The following is a 19,059-nucleotide window of genomic DNA, read 5'->3' on the forward strand; positions in this document are numbered from 1 at the left end:
GATGGTTGGACGGTGTTCTCGAGGCTACTAGCATGAGTTGGACCAAGCTGCGGGAGGCAGTGGAGGACAGGGGTGCCTGGCGTGCTCTGGTCCATGGGGTCACGAAGAGTCGGACACAACTAAACAACAACAACATGCAATTTGACACACATTTTGCTTACCAGGAAAAACTAAATTATATTAATTTAACCAAAACAACTTTTCAATTCCCAAGTCTTGTTTCAACTTTTTACCACCCCTCATTTTTTGGAATTTGAACGTTGAAGAATTTAACACGGCCTACGCTTACCAGGCCTCACCCCTATTGGGAATACAGTGGTACCTCGGGTTACAGACGCTTTAGCTTACAGACTCCACTAACCCAGAAATAGTACCTCGGGTTAAGAACTTTGCTTCAGGAGTACAGAAATTGTGCTCCAGCAGCGCGGCAGCAGCAGGAGGCCCCATTAGCTAAAGTGGTGCTTCAGGTTAAGAACAGTTTCAGGTTAAGAACGGACCTCCGGAACAAATTAAGTTCTTAACCAGAGGTACCACTGTACCATTCAGAACTCAGGCCGGGTGGCGGGGGGAATGAAATAAATAATTGGGACAGGCAAGTCATGGAGCATGTACAGAGTGCATTTTCCCATATCGCTGAGTAATAATAGCCTTCCAAGCAAAAACCTATAACCGGAAGATTCCTAAATGCCGTTTGGCAAAGGAGTCCCTGTTGCAAAGATGAGTCGCAACCCGTTCTCTTGCCCTCTTTCCATACTCAGGCATGAACTACAGAATGCTATACAAGAAGAGATCTGGTGTGCTGCAGAAAGGTGAAATGCTTACCAAGCAAATGAAATGATTCATGCAGTGGAGATGACTCACAAAGCAGCGGCACGCAATGACTCCTTCAAGGGAGCCAAGCCATATGGCAGCGGGACAGACAACAAGCTGCCCAGAGTCGTTGACCTATGTGGGTGAGTAAAGGGGTAGGATCTCAGGTCAAAGGGCATATTTTGAAACAATCCTGAGTCCTCTGGCCACAAGGCTAGCCCAATACATTTTGCTGCCTGACACATAGCAGCAAATGCCACTTTTCCCCACCTTCAAGTCAAGATACAGAGCCTAGACCAGCCTGGTTATTTGGGCTGCTGAGGCTGAGCATCTCTCCCCTTCCCTAGCAATAAAGCTACAACACTAATAAATAACTAATCATTCTACCATCCTTTAATAATAATAATAATAATTTTTATTTATACCCCGCCCTCCCCAGCCAAGGACAGGCTCAGGGCGTCTAACAAGCAATAATAAAAACAAGTTGAATGAATACAACTTAAAAACAAGATTAAAATGCAACATTAAAATATTGAAACATTGAAATGCAGCCTCATCACAGGAGGAGAAAGGAAAAAAGAAAGAGGGGATCAAATTGGCTCCAAGCCAAAGGCCAGGTGGAACAACTCTGTCTTAAAGGTTCTGTGGAAAGAAATCAGATCCCGCAGGGCCCTGGTCTCATGAGATAGAGCGTTCCACCAGGCCGGAGCCAGTGTTGAAAAGGCCCTGGCTCTGGTTGAGGCTAATCTAACTTCCTTAGGGCCCGGGACCTCTAGGGTGTTGCTATTTATGGACCTTGAGGCTCTCCGTGGGGCATACAGGGAGAGGCGGTCCTGTAGGTACGAGGGTCTTAGGCCGTGACACCCCGAATCAGCTGCCTCGCCCTAATGGTAGGGCAGGCTCCACAGCTCTGAAGAAATTAACCTCTGTTTGAAAGTACAACAACTCACACTTTCTACAGATGTTGCTCTTGACACCTGCATCCCATACCCTGTTGCCCTTTCAGCTGTAAAGAATCTCTGGGCACAAGGTCTTTGTGTGGTGTAAATCAGTCAAATCTGGTGGTCGAGGTGGCAACATCAATGAACGAAAACTGGCAAAACACCAGCACCAAACAAGCATGCCAATTGCTCTGAACTAAACAGGTTTCATTTGTTAAATGGTTTAAAAATTATGTTGAGCACACAGCTGTCAACCGTCCCTTATTTGGCGGGAAAGTCCCTTATCCCAGCGCCGTGTCCCGCTGCTGTTGATGTCCCTTAAATTTCCCGGGTTTCAAAGGAAGCAGCTCCTCTCCCTCCCTCCCTGCCGGCCAGGGAGGAGGGAGGCTCCAACTGTGTTACTTGGCTGCGTTGCTCACCCAATAAGGAGTCTAAGAACGACTGGGGGGGTGGAGCTTGCAGGCCTTGTGCTGATCAAATCGGCCGCGTTGCCTGGGGACACGCCTTTGCTCAGCGCTTCCTAGCGGAGAGGTGACATGGTTTTCCTTGCTGCATCCCCTTTGTCGGGTTGCTGCACTGTGGGAACCACCGCTTGAGGCTTCGTTTGGCTGCTGGCTGGGCTTTCTGCCTTTGGCTCGGAGGGGCTCAGAAGTTGAACCTACCTGTGCTCTGAAAATCCCTTATTTTGGCTGCTGGTCCCTTATTTTCGAGGCTGTTGGTCCCCTATTTTCAAATCTGTGACAGCTACAGTTGAGCATTAAAAACTGGTTACTCGTTACGCTCCAGCAGAACCCAACACCCCGTTTTCCAAGCAGAGTTTTGCTCCTGTGTCCCCAGAGAACATGTTTCTACTTCAGTCTCATAGCAAAAACAGACCATTCTCCCAGGCTCCAATTAGAAAAGTATAAGCTGGAAAAGAGCGACTGCAGAGGCTCTCGTTCCTTGTTCCCATCATTCACGCCAAGTATCTGCCGGCAGCCTTTTCGTTTTATCCTAACAAGATGTTGTTTTTGGCCTTGATATGAATTCCTCCTATACACACACACACCAGGCACGTGAATCAACTACAAACACAGCAATTGACACAAACCAGCGTCAAGAGTGCACAGCACATTGTATAGTCTACACAGGCACTGTGACTTACCATGAATCAAAGGATCCCCCTTTTTGCACAAGAATCATGATTCAACCACTGCTGCGTCAAATGTTTGTGAGATTTTACAGACCCTCCAAGTGTCCCTATTTTCCAGGGACAGTCCCAGATTTACAGAAGCTGTCTTAGAAAACCGATGAATAAAGATAAATACGTTCACGAAAATAACATAGAAATGTATTATATTGGGAAAAAATTGCTTGCGGAAATGTGTACGTCAGTTTAGACGGCATACAAAAAATGTGTTTATTGAGAGAAATTTAAACTAAATTGCTGATAAGTTTTCATTAGGGGTTTTGCTTTTTGAAAATATCACATTGCTGCAGAAATGAGGAGAACTGGATTTAAAGAGAAACTGAAAACATTAGAAACCAAGAAAACCAAAATCGGCAAATTCTTCTTCTTCTTTTTAATAAAATATTTATTAAAGTTTTAAACACAGACATAGAATCACACGATAAGGTTTACAAAAAATCATAAGTTTACAAAATAGAGAAATTAACAAACTAAAGAAAAAAAGAAAAAACACATAGAAAAAGTATATATAAAAAAGAAGAGATCATAATAGCTAAATATAAAAAAGAGAACAGAAAAAGTTTAAAATTAACTCCATCTTTCAATAATCCTTAGCCTCATTTCCTTGATTCTTTGACCTCCTCACACCTCCCCTTTTGTATTCCCATTTAAAAAGTCCTTTCAGCAAATCCTTACCTTCTGTAAAATCGGCAAATTCTTCCATCTCTAATTCACACCTTTGCCTGCATAAAAAAGAAGTTAGGGGCACGGACAGTGGGTAGATCCTTGTTCCCCTACTCTACCCACATTTGGTTAACATCTGACAATTTAAGTATTGTTCAAATAAATGCAGTGGCTGCTTATGTGCTACCAAGCTGGGTTCAAGGTTCTTGAATGGATTTACAAAGCCCTGAACAACTTTAATACCATGTTATGTTATCCTATCTGCTGGGTGCCTATGACACCCTGGGGTGTGTCTCTAAGGCAGGGATAGCTAATGTAGCACCCTCCAGAAATTTTCAGACTATGCCTCCCATCATCCCTTGGCAAACGACACTGCAGGACACCATGTATGGCTCCCCAAGTCTCTACAGAAACCTTCATTTACTAGGAAAATATTCCCCAACTCCGCAGATGCTAGGCTTTCTCCTGACAGGGTTAATCCAGAGTTTTTCAAACTTGATTCTCCAGCTGTTTTTGGACTACAGTTCCCATCATCCCTGACCACTGGTCCTGCTAGCGATGGATGGTGGGAGTTGTAGTCCAAAACTGGTCCTGCTAGCGAGGGATGATGGGAGTTGTAGTCCAAAACCAGTTTGGGAAACCCTGGTTTAATCCTTTCCGATTTGGCCTGAGAGATACCTCTGTCTTTTGGGTACCCATTATGATGAAGGGAGGGTGAAACTGTAAGGTTGGTCAGTAGTACTTATCCCTATTCTGAACTTGGCTGGAAGAAAGAAGATGACTCCAGTTTTACAGCCAAGAAGAAAATTAACACAAAAGACAAACCAATGACTCTGAACGACTTCCTTTGTGGGATCAAGCTGTTTTCCCAGAATGATTCAGCGGGTGATGGTGGCAGCAATCCCACATGCATCTTGTGGGGTGAAACTGGTACAGGTGGCATAGCGATGAGGCAACTATGCTAGGAAACGTGCGTGGCACAATTGTCCAGAAATACGACTAGACAATGATGGTCGGGGGGGCGGGGGAGGAAGGAAAAGGCGGGGGGAATGTGAATCACAGATCTGACAAGGCAAAGAAAGTACAAAAAGTGCCAATTGAAGGAAGAGGGGGAAAGGGAGGACATGCTATTTATATCTCAGAAACAGCCGGATTTGTCACTTGATAAATCACCCACTGCAATACCACTTCCAAGTGCATTCACGTCCCTTTTGCTCTTTTTCTGTCAAGAGGCATCACTTCATCTGTTGTCGCCGTACGAGAAAAGTAATGACGTCCAGCGATTCCTGTAGCTTATAGTGATAGAACTGATGGATTGGAAGGAGGTCACGGGAAATCCTTAACCCTAGACTACCTCTTACGATATGGGACGTGGGTGGCGCTGTGGGTTAAACCACAGAGCCTAGGACTTGCCAATCAGAAGGTCAGAGGTTTCATTCCCCGCAATGGGGTAAGCTCCCGTTGCTCGGTCCCTGCTCCTGCCAACCTAGCAGTTCGAAAGCAGGTCAAAGTGCAAGTAGATAAATAGGTACTACTCCAGCAGGAAGGTAAACGGCATTTCCGTGCGCTGCTCTGGTTTGCCAGAAGCGGCTTAGTCATGCTGGCCACATGACCTGTACGCCAGCTCCCTCGGCCAATAAAGCGAGATGAGCACCAGAACCCCAGAGTCGGCCATGACTGGACCTAGTGGTCAGGGGTCCCTTTACCTTACCTCTTACGATGCCACTGTGTGAATCCAAATCAAAACATTTCTTTCTTTCTTTTTTATCTGCTGCTTTTCCTATGCATGGAACAAGTAGCATTTCAGGTAAATCTACCTTAGTGAAATATACTCGGAGTCGAGAGTGGATTTCATGTTCTTTATTGAGCTCATAGTGGTGAGGAGGAATGGAAGTTCCCCCAGAGTGTCTGCCTTATATACATTATTTACACAATGGGCCCTACGTGATTGGCTAATTCCGGGATTCACCTGTAGGCCAATCAGGTTGCGGGTTCCCTTCCACCTGGAGCTGGATTGGGTGGCTCCTGTGGACCAATCAGACTGCTGCATTCTGAATCCTATTGTTCTAGGACCAATCAGACTGCTGCCTTTTGGATCCTATTCAACTCAGAACATAACAAAGTTCTTGGCTTTCAACATCCTACCTAGAAACCTAAATTACCACATGATTACGCCCTTGGACACATTAGTTGAGAGGCAAATCTCTGTCCATAGTATCCCTCTCTTCCCTGCTCCTGTATCTATATTGTGTTTTGCACACTTCAGATTTAAAATATGTGCACCCAGCAAAGGATTCTGGGAACTGTAGTTTACCCCCCACCCCACCCAGAGCTGCAATTCCTAGCATGCTTAACAAACTGCAAACTTCCCAGGATTCTTTGGGGGGAGGGAGGAAATGTGTTTTATGTGTGTATGGGATGCACACAGCCTAAAAGTAACACGGGTGACTGTATGTCTTCCTGCTTGCATTTGCTTGTGCTGGGCACAGAGAAGAAATTATTTTGTTTTTCGCTTCTCTGGTATGTCTCTCTCCTTTGAGGACTTTAAATCAGTGGGGTAAAGAGTGGGGTAGTGGATGGGGCAGAGCACAGCAATGAAACTATTTCCAATCCGGAACTGTACTCAGTGACTTGCAAGGCTCCACATGAACTGCTAACAGCCAGTTGTTGTTTTAAATTTTTACCATTGTCTCTGATCGTCAGTTACAATTCAAAAAAGCCTGGAAGCCAAGCCAGTCGCATTGTGTACACAAATCATTGCACAGTGATATTATCTATGCAAATAGAGGGAATCATGGAGGGAATCATGGAAGATGGAGCTTGAGCCACTTTACGACCCGCAACTTTTTTGTTGCAGCCATTCAGCTCTAACATTTCAGACGACAAGCTTGAATTATGATTATTTTTAATTAAGTACCAAAAATAAATACACATAGATGCCACCCGCCCCCATGCCCCAGGGAAATGAGTTTGTGTGTATGGAAAATAACAAATGGAAGTTAGATACTTATTTTCTTTGAGAAAGTTGTCCTGGTTTGTTTGCCCAAAGTCTGCAGGAAGGTTAGACTACATTAGGCAACACTGAACATTCATTCTGATTTGTTTGTGTATGTGTGTTGGGGAGGGGGCTATAAAACATTGTGTCAAATGTTATCTCACACTCTCCAATGAATTTCAACATGTCTGATTGTGAGAGGGATTGGATAACAGGTCTGTTGCACAAGAGCAACAAATCAACTTTCATTGTGCAACCAGTGTGTGATTGAATCCTGATAAAAATAGGGACATTCTGGAAGCACCTCTTTACTCTCTTTTGTTGCTGTTGGGCTTAAGAGTGAGCAAACTCCCAACAATCAATGTAAATGAGTTTTGTATCTTACCAAATGTTGTATTTTCTCAGAAGGTATTAAGCGCAAAGCGGGAACAGTTTGCGACAGCATGATTGGATTAGATACAATTGCCATGAAGGGTACTTGAGGGGAAAACAATTTACCATTCCGCGGAACTTAAATGAAGGAATTTACATGCCAACGTTTTTGTTTCCTTGTGAATTCTGATTAGAAATTAAAGGGCCCCAGTTTCTGCTCAGCCCCCAACCCCATACCCTGCAGACAGAGAGTTAGGCAAAGCTACATCTGAGGCACAGCTTAAGACTATAAAGATTTCTTCTTGGAGGGATGATCATTCTTTCTTCATTTTTGTAATAACATTTTGTAGACAGGAAATGAAAATAAACACCTTACAGTACAATTCTAAACATGTCAGTTCAATGGGGCTTACTCCCAGATAACTGCATAAGTTAATATTTTTGTAATAACATTTTGTAATAAGTTATATAAAAAATATATTTTGTAATAACTTATATAAAAACTTATATAAAAAATATATAGTCTTAAATCTTTTGAAAGAAGGATTTTTAAAAATAAAAAACCGTGGAATGAATTTCTAGTTAAAAGCAATAAATAAAAGACAACCTACATAAAGCCCGAGAGCCTAGTTTTCACGACACACTAAGCCAATCATTGGTGTTTCCTGTAGAAAGGCTTGCAGTCTCATTTCTCTTTCCTGTTCTTTTGCTTTTCTGCTGTTCTGCCACCCCCTTGTTGAGTTTAGCCAAGGTTTGGCTTAGCATGTCATACAAACCAGGACTCATAGTTAAGCTCTCTCCTCACTAACCACAACCTATAACCACAGTTCTTAGTAGCTGGTCAGACAGCGGGAGCCTTCAAATGCTCAAAAGGCATGCTGCTGCTTTGGGGAAACTGCTGCTACTTTTTTTTTTTTTAAAAAAAAGATGCTTGAGTGCTCATCTTCACTCAGACTGTATGTTTTAGTTTACCTTCCCGCCGGAGCGGTACGTATTTATCTACTTTCACTTTGACTTTCGAACTGCTAGGTTGGCAGGAGCAGGGACAGAGCAACCGGAGCTCATCCCGTCGTGGGGATTCGAACCGCCGACCTTCCGATCGGCAAGTCCTAGGCTCTGTGGTTTAACCCACAGTGCCACCCATGTCCCCTGGAGGGTAGGACTCAAGCCAATGGCTTCTAGTCACAAGAAAGGAGATTCTGACTAAACATCAGGAAGAACTTTCTGATAGTAAGAGCTGTTTGACAGTGGAATGGTCTCCCTCGAGAGGTTATAGACTCTCCTTCTTTGGAAGTTTTTAAGCAACGGTTGGATGGCCATCACTCATGGATGCTTTAGCTGAGATTCCTTCATTGCAGGGTGCTGAGTTAGATGGGCCCTTTCCAATGCTACGATTCTAGTCATGCCCATTAACATCAGTGGGTCTTGCGGAATAAGACTAGTGTTTGATACCACCTTTTGTAAAAGTACAGTCTCCAGTACTCTTTTCTCACAAGTCAGTTGCCCCTAGAACTTCCCATCCTTCAGGGAAGTGAACAGCAGACGGGGACTGGGGCTGTTTCTTCAAGCATCTCAACAAACACTCATAGAAAGGAGGCTTCACGCCCTCTGTGAACTTGTTCCATTGCTTAATCAGAAAGTTTTCCATCCCATTTATCTAATCTCATCTCCTTCTTCCTGCAAAAGGGAGTATTCCTGTCACTGTTGAGTTTCTACTTCTGGTTTAGTTTAGTTTTTTCCTGGCTAGGTTCCTGTGCCTTTAACAGCTGGGGGATGGGGTGGGGTGGGGGTCCTTCATAACTCAGTGTGCTTTGCATGCAGAAGCTTTCTGTTTCGATTAATGGCAGCTGAAAAAAGGACCAAGTAGGATGGGAAAGACCTCTTTGCCCCAAGATCCTAGAACAGTGTTTCCCAACCGGTGTTCCGCGGCACACGAGTGTGCCGTGAGACATCGGCTGGTGTGCCGCGAGATGCCTGGAGGGAGGCGGGCGAGTCGGGCGGCGAGAGGCGGGGCGGCGGCGGCGAGGAGAGGCCGCGCCTCCTGCTGCTGCCTGGCGCTCCTCCTCGCAGCCGGCAGCGCTGCCTGGGCGCCTCCGCGCGACTCTGCCTCGCTGGGTTTGGTCTCCCAGCAGAGACGGGTCACACGCGCCCCTCCCTCCCTCCCTCAGCCTGCGCGGAGGGAGAGCCAGAGAGAGGCATCGCTCCTGCGCTCCGAGGCGGATTGAGCGCAGCTGAGAGGAGCTGCCGAGGGAAAAAACTTTCACTTTTGTGCGTCCCTCCCGGCGTGACGCTGCGCGCTGACGTCACGGGGCGGGGCTTTAATGGTGGTGTGCCGCGAGATTTTTCTTCAGTAAACAGGTGTGCCGTTGCCCAAAAACGTTTGGGAAACACTGTCCTAGAAAGCTACTGCCAGTCAAATAAGTCCTATTTTCCTTCAACTAGCCGCCCTCCAGATGTTTTAGAATACAGCTCCCATAATCCCTGACCATTAGCCTCATCGGCTGAGGACCATGGGAACTGTAGTCCAGGCTGGGGAGGGTGAAACAGACAATTTTTATGACAGCAACTTGTTTAACACTGTGTATGCCATGGCCTGCCCTGGGACCTTAGAGTGAAGGGTAATATGGAAGATAAATAACACTGGATAACAGGAGAGGCTACTCTAGGGGGTGGAGGTGTTGTCAGCCCCCTCGATATTGTTGTAAATAAAATCTGCCCTTTTTCCCTTATGGGGTATCCAAGAGCCCATATAGAGTCCTTACGTGAGTTCCCTATTGGTAGGAGAAAATAACAGAGGCCAATCAGAGAATATTGAGAAGCAAAGCAGCTAGTAAGCCCGATCTTTATTAAAGCTGTTGCAACAGGATGCTTCCCTCACACGCAGGAGGACGGAGGAGGACCCCGAACAAAGGTGTGCCTGCCCTTATATAGACATTTTAAATTCCCTGCCCTGGAGCTCAAGACCACCCCTCCATACATCATACATACATCACAGGAGGGGTGTAACCCAAGACCACCCCCACAAACATCATATCTATATCACAGAAAAGGTGGTCTACAACAGAAATTTTAATGTTGTTGTTTTTCCTGTCTGCCAGGTTATCTGATAATGCCTTATCTGATTGCCTTTCCTGGTAGTCTGGCCATTCCTTTGAAATGGTGATTACCCAATTCCTGAGACAATGGGAAGGTTCCCTCACCCCCTCCCTCCTTGCAGAGAAAACATTTGGTAAGTTTGGGAGTCAAAATGGTTTCAGGACGGTCTTCCTGTGCTGGTCTATGTACGTGCTTGGTTGGTACATTTATGAACATTTATTATATAAAAAAGACCTTAAATTTTATTATTACAATATTCCTTAGCAAGGGCTCAGGGGCCCCACTGTTGAGAGGACGGAGAAGGCCAAACCGCCAAGCTGAACGCAGCACAGCATCCCACTCCCACCATCACCAGCAAGGAACAGATACACAGCCTGCAAGTGATTAACTCAAGGTCATTTAGGAAACTTGTGTGGCACAGCAAACCCCACGTCCTCCGGAGCTAATACTTTGTTTCTATTTTCATCCTTCTTTCCCCACTAAGGGGGGAAAGGATGTGGGCGACTGAGCAACGGTATTTGCTAGAACAGCAGATAGTTGCGGAATTCAAAAGCAGCTCCCTGGAGATATTATCAAAGAAGAAATGGCATTTTCACAATTGTATTTACGGGATGGTGGTGAGGAGGAGGGTTGACCTATTGAAACTAATGGAGTGAACTGATATATGGTCATTAACATTGGTGGGTCTACACTGAGTCAGTTAGTTGAATAGGTAAAGGTAAAGGTAAAGGACCCCTGGAGGGTTAAGTCCAGTCAAAGGCAACTATGGGGTTGCGGCGCTCATCTCGCTTTCAGGCCAAGGGAGCCAGTGTTTGTCCACAGACAGCTTTCCAGGTCATGTGGCCAGCATGACTAAACCGCTGCTGGTGCAAGGGAACACCGTGACAGAAACCAGAGCGCATGGAAACACCGTTTACCTTCCTGCCACAGTGGTATCTATTTATCTTGCTTTTGAACTGCTAGGTTGGCAGGAGCTGGGACAGAGCAATGGGAGCTCACCCTGTTGCACGGATTTGAACAGTCAACCTTGTTGTAAATAAAAATTGCCCTTTTCCCTTATGGGGTATCCAAGAGCCCATATAGAGTCCTTACATAGGTTCCCTATTGGTAGGAGAAAATAACAGAGGCCAACCAGAGAATACTGAGAAGAAAAGCAGCTAGTAAGCTTGATCTTTATTGAACTGTTGCAACAGGGTGCTCCCCTCATATGCAGGAAAGGAGGAGGAACCTACAACAATAGTGCGCAAGGCCTTATATAGACATTTTGAAATTGCCACCCTGTAGATCAAGACCACCCCCAGAAACATCATACATACATCACAGAAGGGGTGTAACCTAAGACCACCCCTCAGATACATCATACCTACATCACAGAAAAGGCGGTCTAAAACAGAAATTTGAATGTTGTTTTTCTCCTGTCCTTGTTTATCTCCTGTCTGGCAGGTTACTTGATTGGATTGCCTGGGGAGCCTGGCCATTCTTTTGTTGTGATAAATACTTAGTTCCTGGGCCATGTCACAGGCTCACACCCTATTCATATCTTAAATGTGCCCTTAAGACATGATTTGTTAGGAAAGAGACAATGGGAGGTTTCCCACTTTGACCTTGCAGAGAAAACATTGGCTCAGTTTAGGAATCAAAATGGTTCCAGGTTGGTCTTCCTGTGCTGATCTATGTACGTGCGGTTATGAACATTACCATATATCTAAGATCTCAAAATTCCTATCACAACCTTCTGATCAGCAAGCCCAAGAGGCTCAGTGGTTTAGACCACAGTGCCACCTGCTCCCTGGGTTAGTTGAATACAACCCAGGATGTGTCAAGCTGTGACGAAGAGTAGAGCACCTGTAAGTTATGTGGCAGAGAGAAGTTTAGCAGTTGTGGAAAACAACCTCCCTGCTGAAAAAGTAATCATTGGGGTGGGGGGGTGCAGGATAGAAAATGCATATACAGTGGTACCTCGGCTTAAGTACTTAATTCGTTCTGGAGGTCTATTCTTAACCTGAAGCACCACTTTAGCTAATGGGGCCTCCCGCTGTTGCCGCGCTGCTGCAGCATGATTTCTGTTCTCATCCTGAGATAAAGTTCTTAACCCAAGGTAATATTTATGGGTTAGCGGAGTCTGTAACCTGAAGCGTATGTAACCTGAAGCGTATGTAACCTGAGGTACCTGTAGTAGCAGAGGTTTGGGAAACAAAGTAAGGTTTTGTCTCATGTCTGCAGAAAGGAACTGCGCTATCTCAAATAGTTGCCTCTTTTACTTATCGCACACTTTTTAAAATACTGTGCTCCGATGCTTTGGCATTCCTGCTTTAGACAGATCAGAGCTGTTTTGTTTATTGGCATGTGGATGGGTTAGTCATCATGACCAGTCACCATGGAAACATCCCCAAGGCATTCACTCCTCACCTCCCCGCCCCCTGCAATGAACTTTTTAATTAGTCACAAACTTTTATCCCTAACAAACACTGTTGCTAACACTTACACACAGACACATGGAAGCAAGGAACTGCAAATCGTTAACCTTTGTGAACCTACAGCTGGGCCTTCTCACATCTGGAGTTCATTAAGTACGTCAAAAAGAATGGAGAAGAAGAATGGCATTGAGAACAAAAAGCAAAGGATGAATATGCTCTATAAGACACTGGAGAGGTGATGCTTAACCTCTTGAAGCTTGGCTTTCAAATCTGTGTAAAAGAACTTTGCAACGAAGCTTACCAGAGATTCTGGCCCACTAGCATATTTACCGGTTTGTCTGCTCCCACACCCCTGTCAGTCATTTTTGGCACACTGATGGCCTAAAATACCAACTCCTATTTATTATTGTTATTCACAAGCGACAAGAACCTGCCTTAACATGAGTGGCACATACCCATTTTCTGAGGACTGGAACCTATATAAGGAGTGGGCCTCTTTACCAGGGAGAGAAGAAACCAGGGCTTTTACCACCAGAGTAATAAAATTTTTGGCATTCATGCAAGTGATTAGGTCTATTTTCACCCCTGAATACAAAAAATATATATACTTGTATTAGAAATAACATATTCATCTCACAGATGTGAAACAGGTATTATTTGGAGACAGGTCCAACATGCACACGCATCGTAGGTCCCTAAATATATTGTTATGAGTTGTGGGTGCCAGGGTTTGTAGCTTCCAGATTCCCCTAAATTCCTAGGTCTGATAGGTGTTAGAATTTAATCAAAGCTTGGAGTGTTAAAATTGGCTGCCAGACAATGGATTTAGTGAAGTGTTAAAGAACAGCTTCCCATGCTCAGGAAATTGCTTGGGAGATGAGCCATTAATCAAAGACAAAGGGAAGGTAATGGGGCATCAGGAAAGCCAGAAAGAGGGGTCTTCCTGCCAGGAGGGAAATGGGAGGAACAAAGTTTTAGAGCTGAGATCAGGATTGGGTTTTGGCAGCGATGCTACAGTCTGAAAAATGCAGCAAGCTGGAGAAAGGGTCAGAGCCACATTTTAGAGCAAGTTTGATTTATGTTTGAATCCAAGGCTGAGGCTATGCCAGAAGCAATAACCTATTGGGGTGCCAACACTGTAACCCCTCCGTCATAAGGTCAGGTTGGTTGGATAGATAGATACATAAATAAACCATATTTAATAAAGACACTACAGTCTCTGCTGTGCCTGATTTCCACATGAACCCTAGGTAAACACCTGGAATCTCTCACTGCTCGGAGATCTGGATGGCATGTCACAATACGTTTGGGTGAATGATAGCTCCCAGACTGAATAAGCTGAAAACTCCTATTCTAGGGTACAATCTCGGTTCATGCAGAACAATAGTGAAGATCCAACATGGCTGACTGGTGTTCCACATGAAATGGGTGCACACACTAAAGTGTCCCCCAGAATTATTGGCAATGCTCAGAGGTTCCTATGGCAGACAAGCCCGTGTGGAAAGTGTTCCTTGAAGGCAGAATCCTGGAAAGCCAATGGCCTAGATGAGAGATAACCAGAGCATAGATGAGGGATAAAACAGAATGGGCCTCTGCACATCGCTGAAAATGTCTTTTTATTTTGCAGTAGCGCCTCGTGTATGACAACGGTTGTAACCCTCAAATTCTTCGCTTACCTCTCTCTGCTGTTACACTAGCAGTTACAAGGTTAAAAAAGATAATAAAATCTTGTGATTTGCTCTGTGCCTTAGGGGTGGGGCAAAGTATAAATCAAAATAAAAACCTATTGCGACAAGAATGACAAGCTATGAAGAAACAGGGCATTAGAGAGCACAGCTGGTTATGTAGCTATCTGTAGCACAGATGTTTTGAGAGGAGAGACATGTTATATTTATCACTCTGTAAGGGGCAATCCAGATGAAGGCCTTACTTGTGTGAGAGGCAAGTGGGAGAGTCCATGCTTTGCATGGAAAAGATTTCAGGTTCAATCCCGGTATCACTGCTTAAAAGAAATTGGGTGAAAGTGACAAACAAACACACAAAAGCACAGCTGCCCAAGACCCTGGAGAGCTGTTGCCAATCAGAGTAGACAACACTGAGGTGTACAGACCAATGGTCTGACTCACTGTAAGACAGCTTCATGTGCACATACAGCTCCTCTCAGAAATCTTGATGCTTTTCTTTTCTAGAGCCGGCCCTATCATTAGGCAGAGTAAGGTAGCTGCCTCAGGCAGTGGATAGTGGGGTGGGTGGGTGTGGAGTAGCAACAGAAGCTTTAAGATAAGATTCAACTGATAGTCTGGGTGACAACTCTATGTGGAAAGGGGGTTCCATCTTGTCTATCTCAGGCAGCAGAATATAATGAGCTGGCCTTTCTCCAAGCAGAATCATATTCGGAAGGGCTCAAAATCCGTTCCTGTCTAGCATTCCCACCACCAGCTCCCTACAAACGAGCCTTTGCAATCTAAGTTCAACATGCGCCTGCTAGACTCCGTTATCCAAAATGTTTGTGTTTAATTTCAGCAATACACACAGGGGTTCTTCTTATCATGGGAAGTAAGCAAGATGCGGTGTGAAGAAAATTTGGCGACATTCAAAAAGAACAGGGTGGGTTTCTTCCTCCTGCTCCTTCCTATCCATTCTTCAAACAAGCAGCATTTCCTGTTTCAGAAATTAGAGGGGTAATCATATAAATAAAAGTTAACCAATTATTTAAAAAAAGACAGAAACAAAATCTAAAATAAAAGGCTACCCTGAATTATTTAATATCAAAACCAAGGAGAAATAAATGATTATCATTTATGGATCATATGAGGCAGGCACCCTGTCCCTCCAAGTAGCTCACAGCAACATACATAAGAAATATCTAATTTTATCCTAACAATTATGTGATTACTTATTGGCCCAAGGATATCCAGCAAGCTTCATGACTCAACAGGAACTGAATCCAGGTTTGACATCCTCTAACCTCATAAAATTGCAACTGGCGATACACTGAGCGCCCAACGTGACATAATATTAAATGCATATTTGCATTTAATGTGCAGGTGTCCCGTCCCCCCCGATATAGTTAAAGCGTGACCCCATGGACCAGAGCACGCCAGGCACTCCTGTCTTCCACTGCCTCCCGCAGTTTGGTCAAACTCATGCTGGTAGCCTGGAGAACACCGTCCAACCATCTCGTCCTCTGTTGTCCCCTTCTCCTTGTGCCCTCCATCTTTCCCAACATCAGGGTCTTTTCCAGGGAGTCTTCTCTTCTCATGAGGTGGCCAAAGTATTGGAGCCTCAGCTTCAGGATCTGTCCTTCCAGTGAGCACTCAGGGCTGATTTCCTTAAGAATGGATGCGTTTGATCTTCTTGCAGTCCATGGGACTCTCAAGAGTCTCCTCCAGCACCATAATTCAAAAGCATCAATTCTTCGGCGATCAGCCTTCTTTATGGTCCAGCTCTCACTTCCATACATCACTACTGGGAAAACTACGTATAGCTTTTATTATACGGACCTTTGTTGGCAAGGTGATGTCTCTACTTTTTTAGATGCTGTCTATCCACAGATAGATGTCAGCAAACTGTGAATGTATATGGATACTATAAAAATGAGGTAGTCATTTGGGCAGGAATGAGCAGGTGAGAACTCTTGACAGAGCCTAAGTTATTGTTCATTCTGTGTGATGTAATAGGGAGAGAGATACAGTATTAAATTTCTTGCTTCTTCCTGGTGGGCAACTGTAAAGCCTCGGCTGTTATTCACACATGGGAGGAGAGAGTTAAGAGGGCTTTTTGCATGCTGCTCAGCTTGGGCAGAAATTAATTTGAGGATCATTTATTGCTGTTTCTGAGAACCAGAGTGGAGCAGGAGCTAGACTGGGGCCAAGGAAACGCAGGTTCGAATCCCCAAAGCCGTGAAACTTAGGCCTGCTAATAAACCATCTCTCAGCTTAGCTTAGGGACGCGGGTGGCGCTGTGGGTTAAACCACAAAGTCTAGCACTTGCCGATCAGAAGGTAGGCAGTTTGAATCCTCATGATGGGGTGAGCTCCCGTTGCTCAGTCTCTGCTCCTGCCAACCTAGCAGTTCGAAAGCACGTCAAAGTGCAAGTAGATAAATAGGTACCACTCTGGCAGGAAGGTAAACGGCATTTCCGTGCACTGCTCTGGTTCGCCAGAAGCGACTTAGTCATGCTGGCCACATGACCCAGAACCTGTACGCCGGCTCCCTCGGCCAATAAAGCGAGATGAGCACCGCAACCCCAGAGTCGGCCATGACTGGACCTAATGGTCAGGGGTCCTTTGCCTTTACCTTAGCTGACCTCGGAAGGTTGTTGTTAAGTCAAATATCAGGGATGGGCAGAACAATATAGATGCCACCCCAAGCTCTTTAGATGGAACAGCAAGATATAAAGTGCAGTAATCTCAAAACAGAGGTTTCAGTAGAAATTAAAACAAGGCAGGAGAGAGGAACACATGTCTGGAAGGGACAGGTGCCAGTGTGCCAATTCTGTTTCATCTGATTCAGTGGGAGAACTCCCAGCCTACAGCACTTGATTCTACCAACCACCCTCTGCTTCCAGAAATGTGAACATCCGTTTTGGTTCAAGTAGGTGGAAAAAGAAAGGAGAGCTGACCGGCCTGACCGAGAAGCAAGGCAGAAGCAGCGGCTGCATTCACTTTTCCATACTAATCTTTCCTTTGGCCATCCTTTATCCCAAAAACTGCCCCTCTTCTGAGTGCTTTTAAAGTGACAAGCACCATATCTGAACCAAGAGGCTGGCAAACCTTAGCTATTTGGGCAGTAGCCTCCCAAGGGCAAGATTTCCGCCACAAGTGCACCACTTGGCAAGTCAGCAGGCAGTTTCTTGCCGCTTATGGCAGCTGTGCAAACCGAGAAACACACACACAAACGAGAGAGTTGTTTTTTCCACACTGGTGCAATTTCCGTTTTATTCTCAGCCATGATCTCAGTGACTGGCACTTGTAATGATCCTGAGGAATATGGAGCATGGAGTGCCCTGGAAGATTGGGTGGTGATGCTAATGGGTGGAAAATAATCAAGAGTCTGGGATGGGAACTAGGTCAGCTATACTCCTCAAATCCACCGCCAGCCACACTGACCTAAAAAGACAGCTACAGAATCTGCCAACCAACACTGGCATTTCACCCTCTCGGCTAAAAAAAAAAAAAGGGGGGGTCCTTTACTACCTCCCCCTACAGTATGTAGGGAGGGGTTCAGGAAGGGCAAAATAGCTCAACACTCTAGTAATAGAAGAATATACTATATTGGGATGTTGCACCACTAATAAGACCTTCTGGTGCCACCTGCTGGACAGTGACAACGAAGAGGAAAACATGGAATCCTATTTTCTCATTATCCAACTTCTTGTCTTTTGAGCAGGGATGGCAAACCTCAAGACCAGGGGTAAAATGTGCCCTTCCAGGCCGCCTTCTCAATCCGGCCTGCGTGTTTTTACATGAGTAGAATGTGTCCTTTTATTTAAAATGCATCTCTAGGTTATTTGTGGGGCCTGCCTGGTGTTTTTACAGGAGTAGAATGTGTACTTTTATTGAAAATGCATCTCTGGGTTATTTGTGGGGCAAAGGAATTCGTTCATTCCCGCCCCCCCAAATATAGTCCAGCCCACCACATGGTCTGAGGGATGGTGGACCGGCCCACGGCTGAAAAATATTGCTGACCCCTGTCCAGCCCTGCTTTGCAACCTCCCTGGGCATTTTTGCCTGTCTAGAATGCGTAACTGAACTCTGATGCTTCTTGCTTGGCTGTGTGAGAACATAAGAAGGGAAAATGTGTGTGGAAACGAAAGGAATATTTTCATCCATTGCTCTAAATCGGGCTTCTTCAACCTCGGCCCTCCAGATGTTTTGAGACTACAATTCCCATCATCCCTGACCACTGGTCCTGCTAGCTAGGGATCATGGGAGTTGTAGGCCAAAAACATCTGGAAGGCCGAGGTTGTGGAAGCCTGCTTTAAACACTTTTGCTTCTGGGACTGCCTGCCACTGGCATGTGGCCTCCACAAGGCAATTTGGCCCTCCTACTGAAGGTTTCCCAGCCCTGCTTTTGTTTGCTGGGAGAGAACACGATTAGCAGAGGAAAAGTGTACACTGTTTTAGTTCGGGATGGGTGGATAACTCAGTGCTACTTGCTTTTTGAGAACTTCAGCTCATTACTCATGAATGGAGATAGAGAGAGGCTGTACTAAGACTGTCAGTCCAAGATGCAACATTAAACACAGCGGGGTAGAAAAGCAGGTCCATAACTCAAAGGGACCATGCTTTGACAAGTCCATTAATGTGTCTAATCCCCTTTTAAAAGCTTCTAAGCCTGTGGCCATAAACACATCTTGTGGCAGCGAAGTCCATAAATCTACAAATGGCATGGAATTCCTTTCCTGAATGTGTCTTTTCATCTACTGCCAATCGATATCATCGAATGATACTCGGCTCACGTATTATGAGGAAGAAAAGGGTCTCTAACCCATTTTCTCCGCATTTGATCCTTCCTCATAGGGCAGGGATAGGGAACAGGTTGCCCTTCAGATGCTGATGGATCCCAAACTCCC

This window comes from Podarcis liolepis (genome assembly GCF_965112155.1).
Source record: "Podarcis liolepis genome assembly, chromosome: 2".
Taxonomy (NCBI): Eukaryota; Metazoa; Chordata; class Lepidosauria; order Squamata; family Lacertidae; genus Podarcis; species Podarcis liolepis.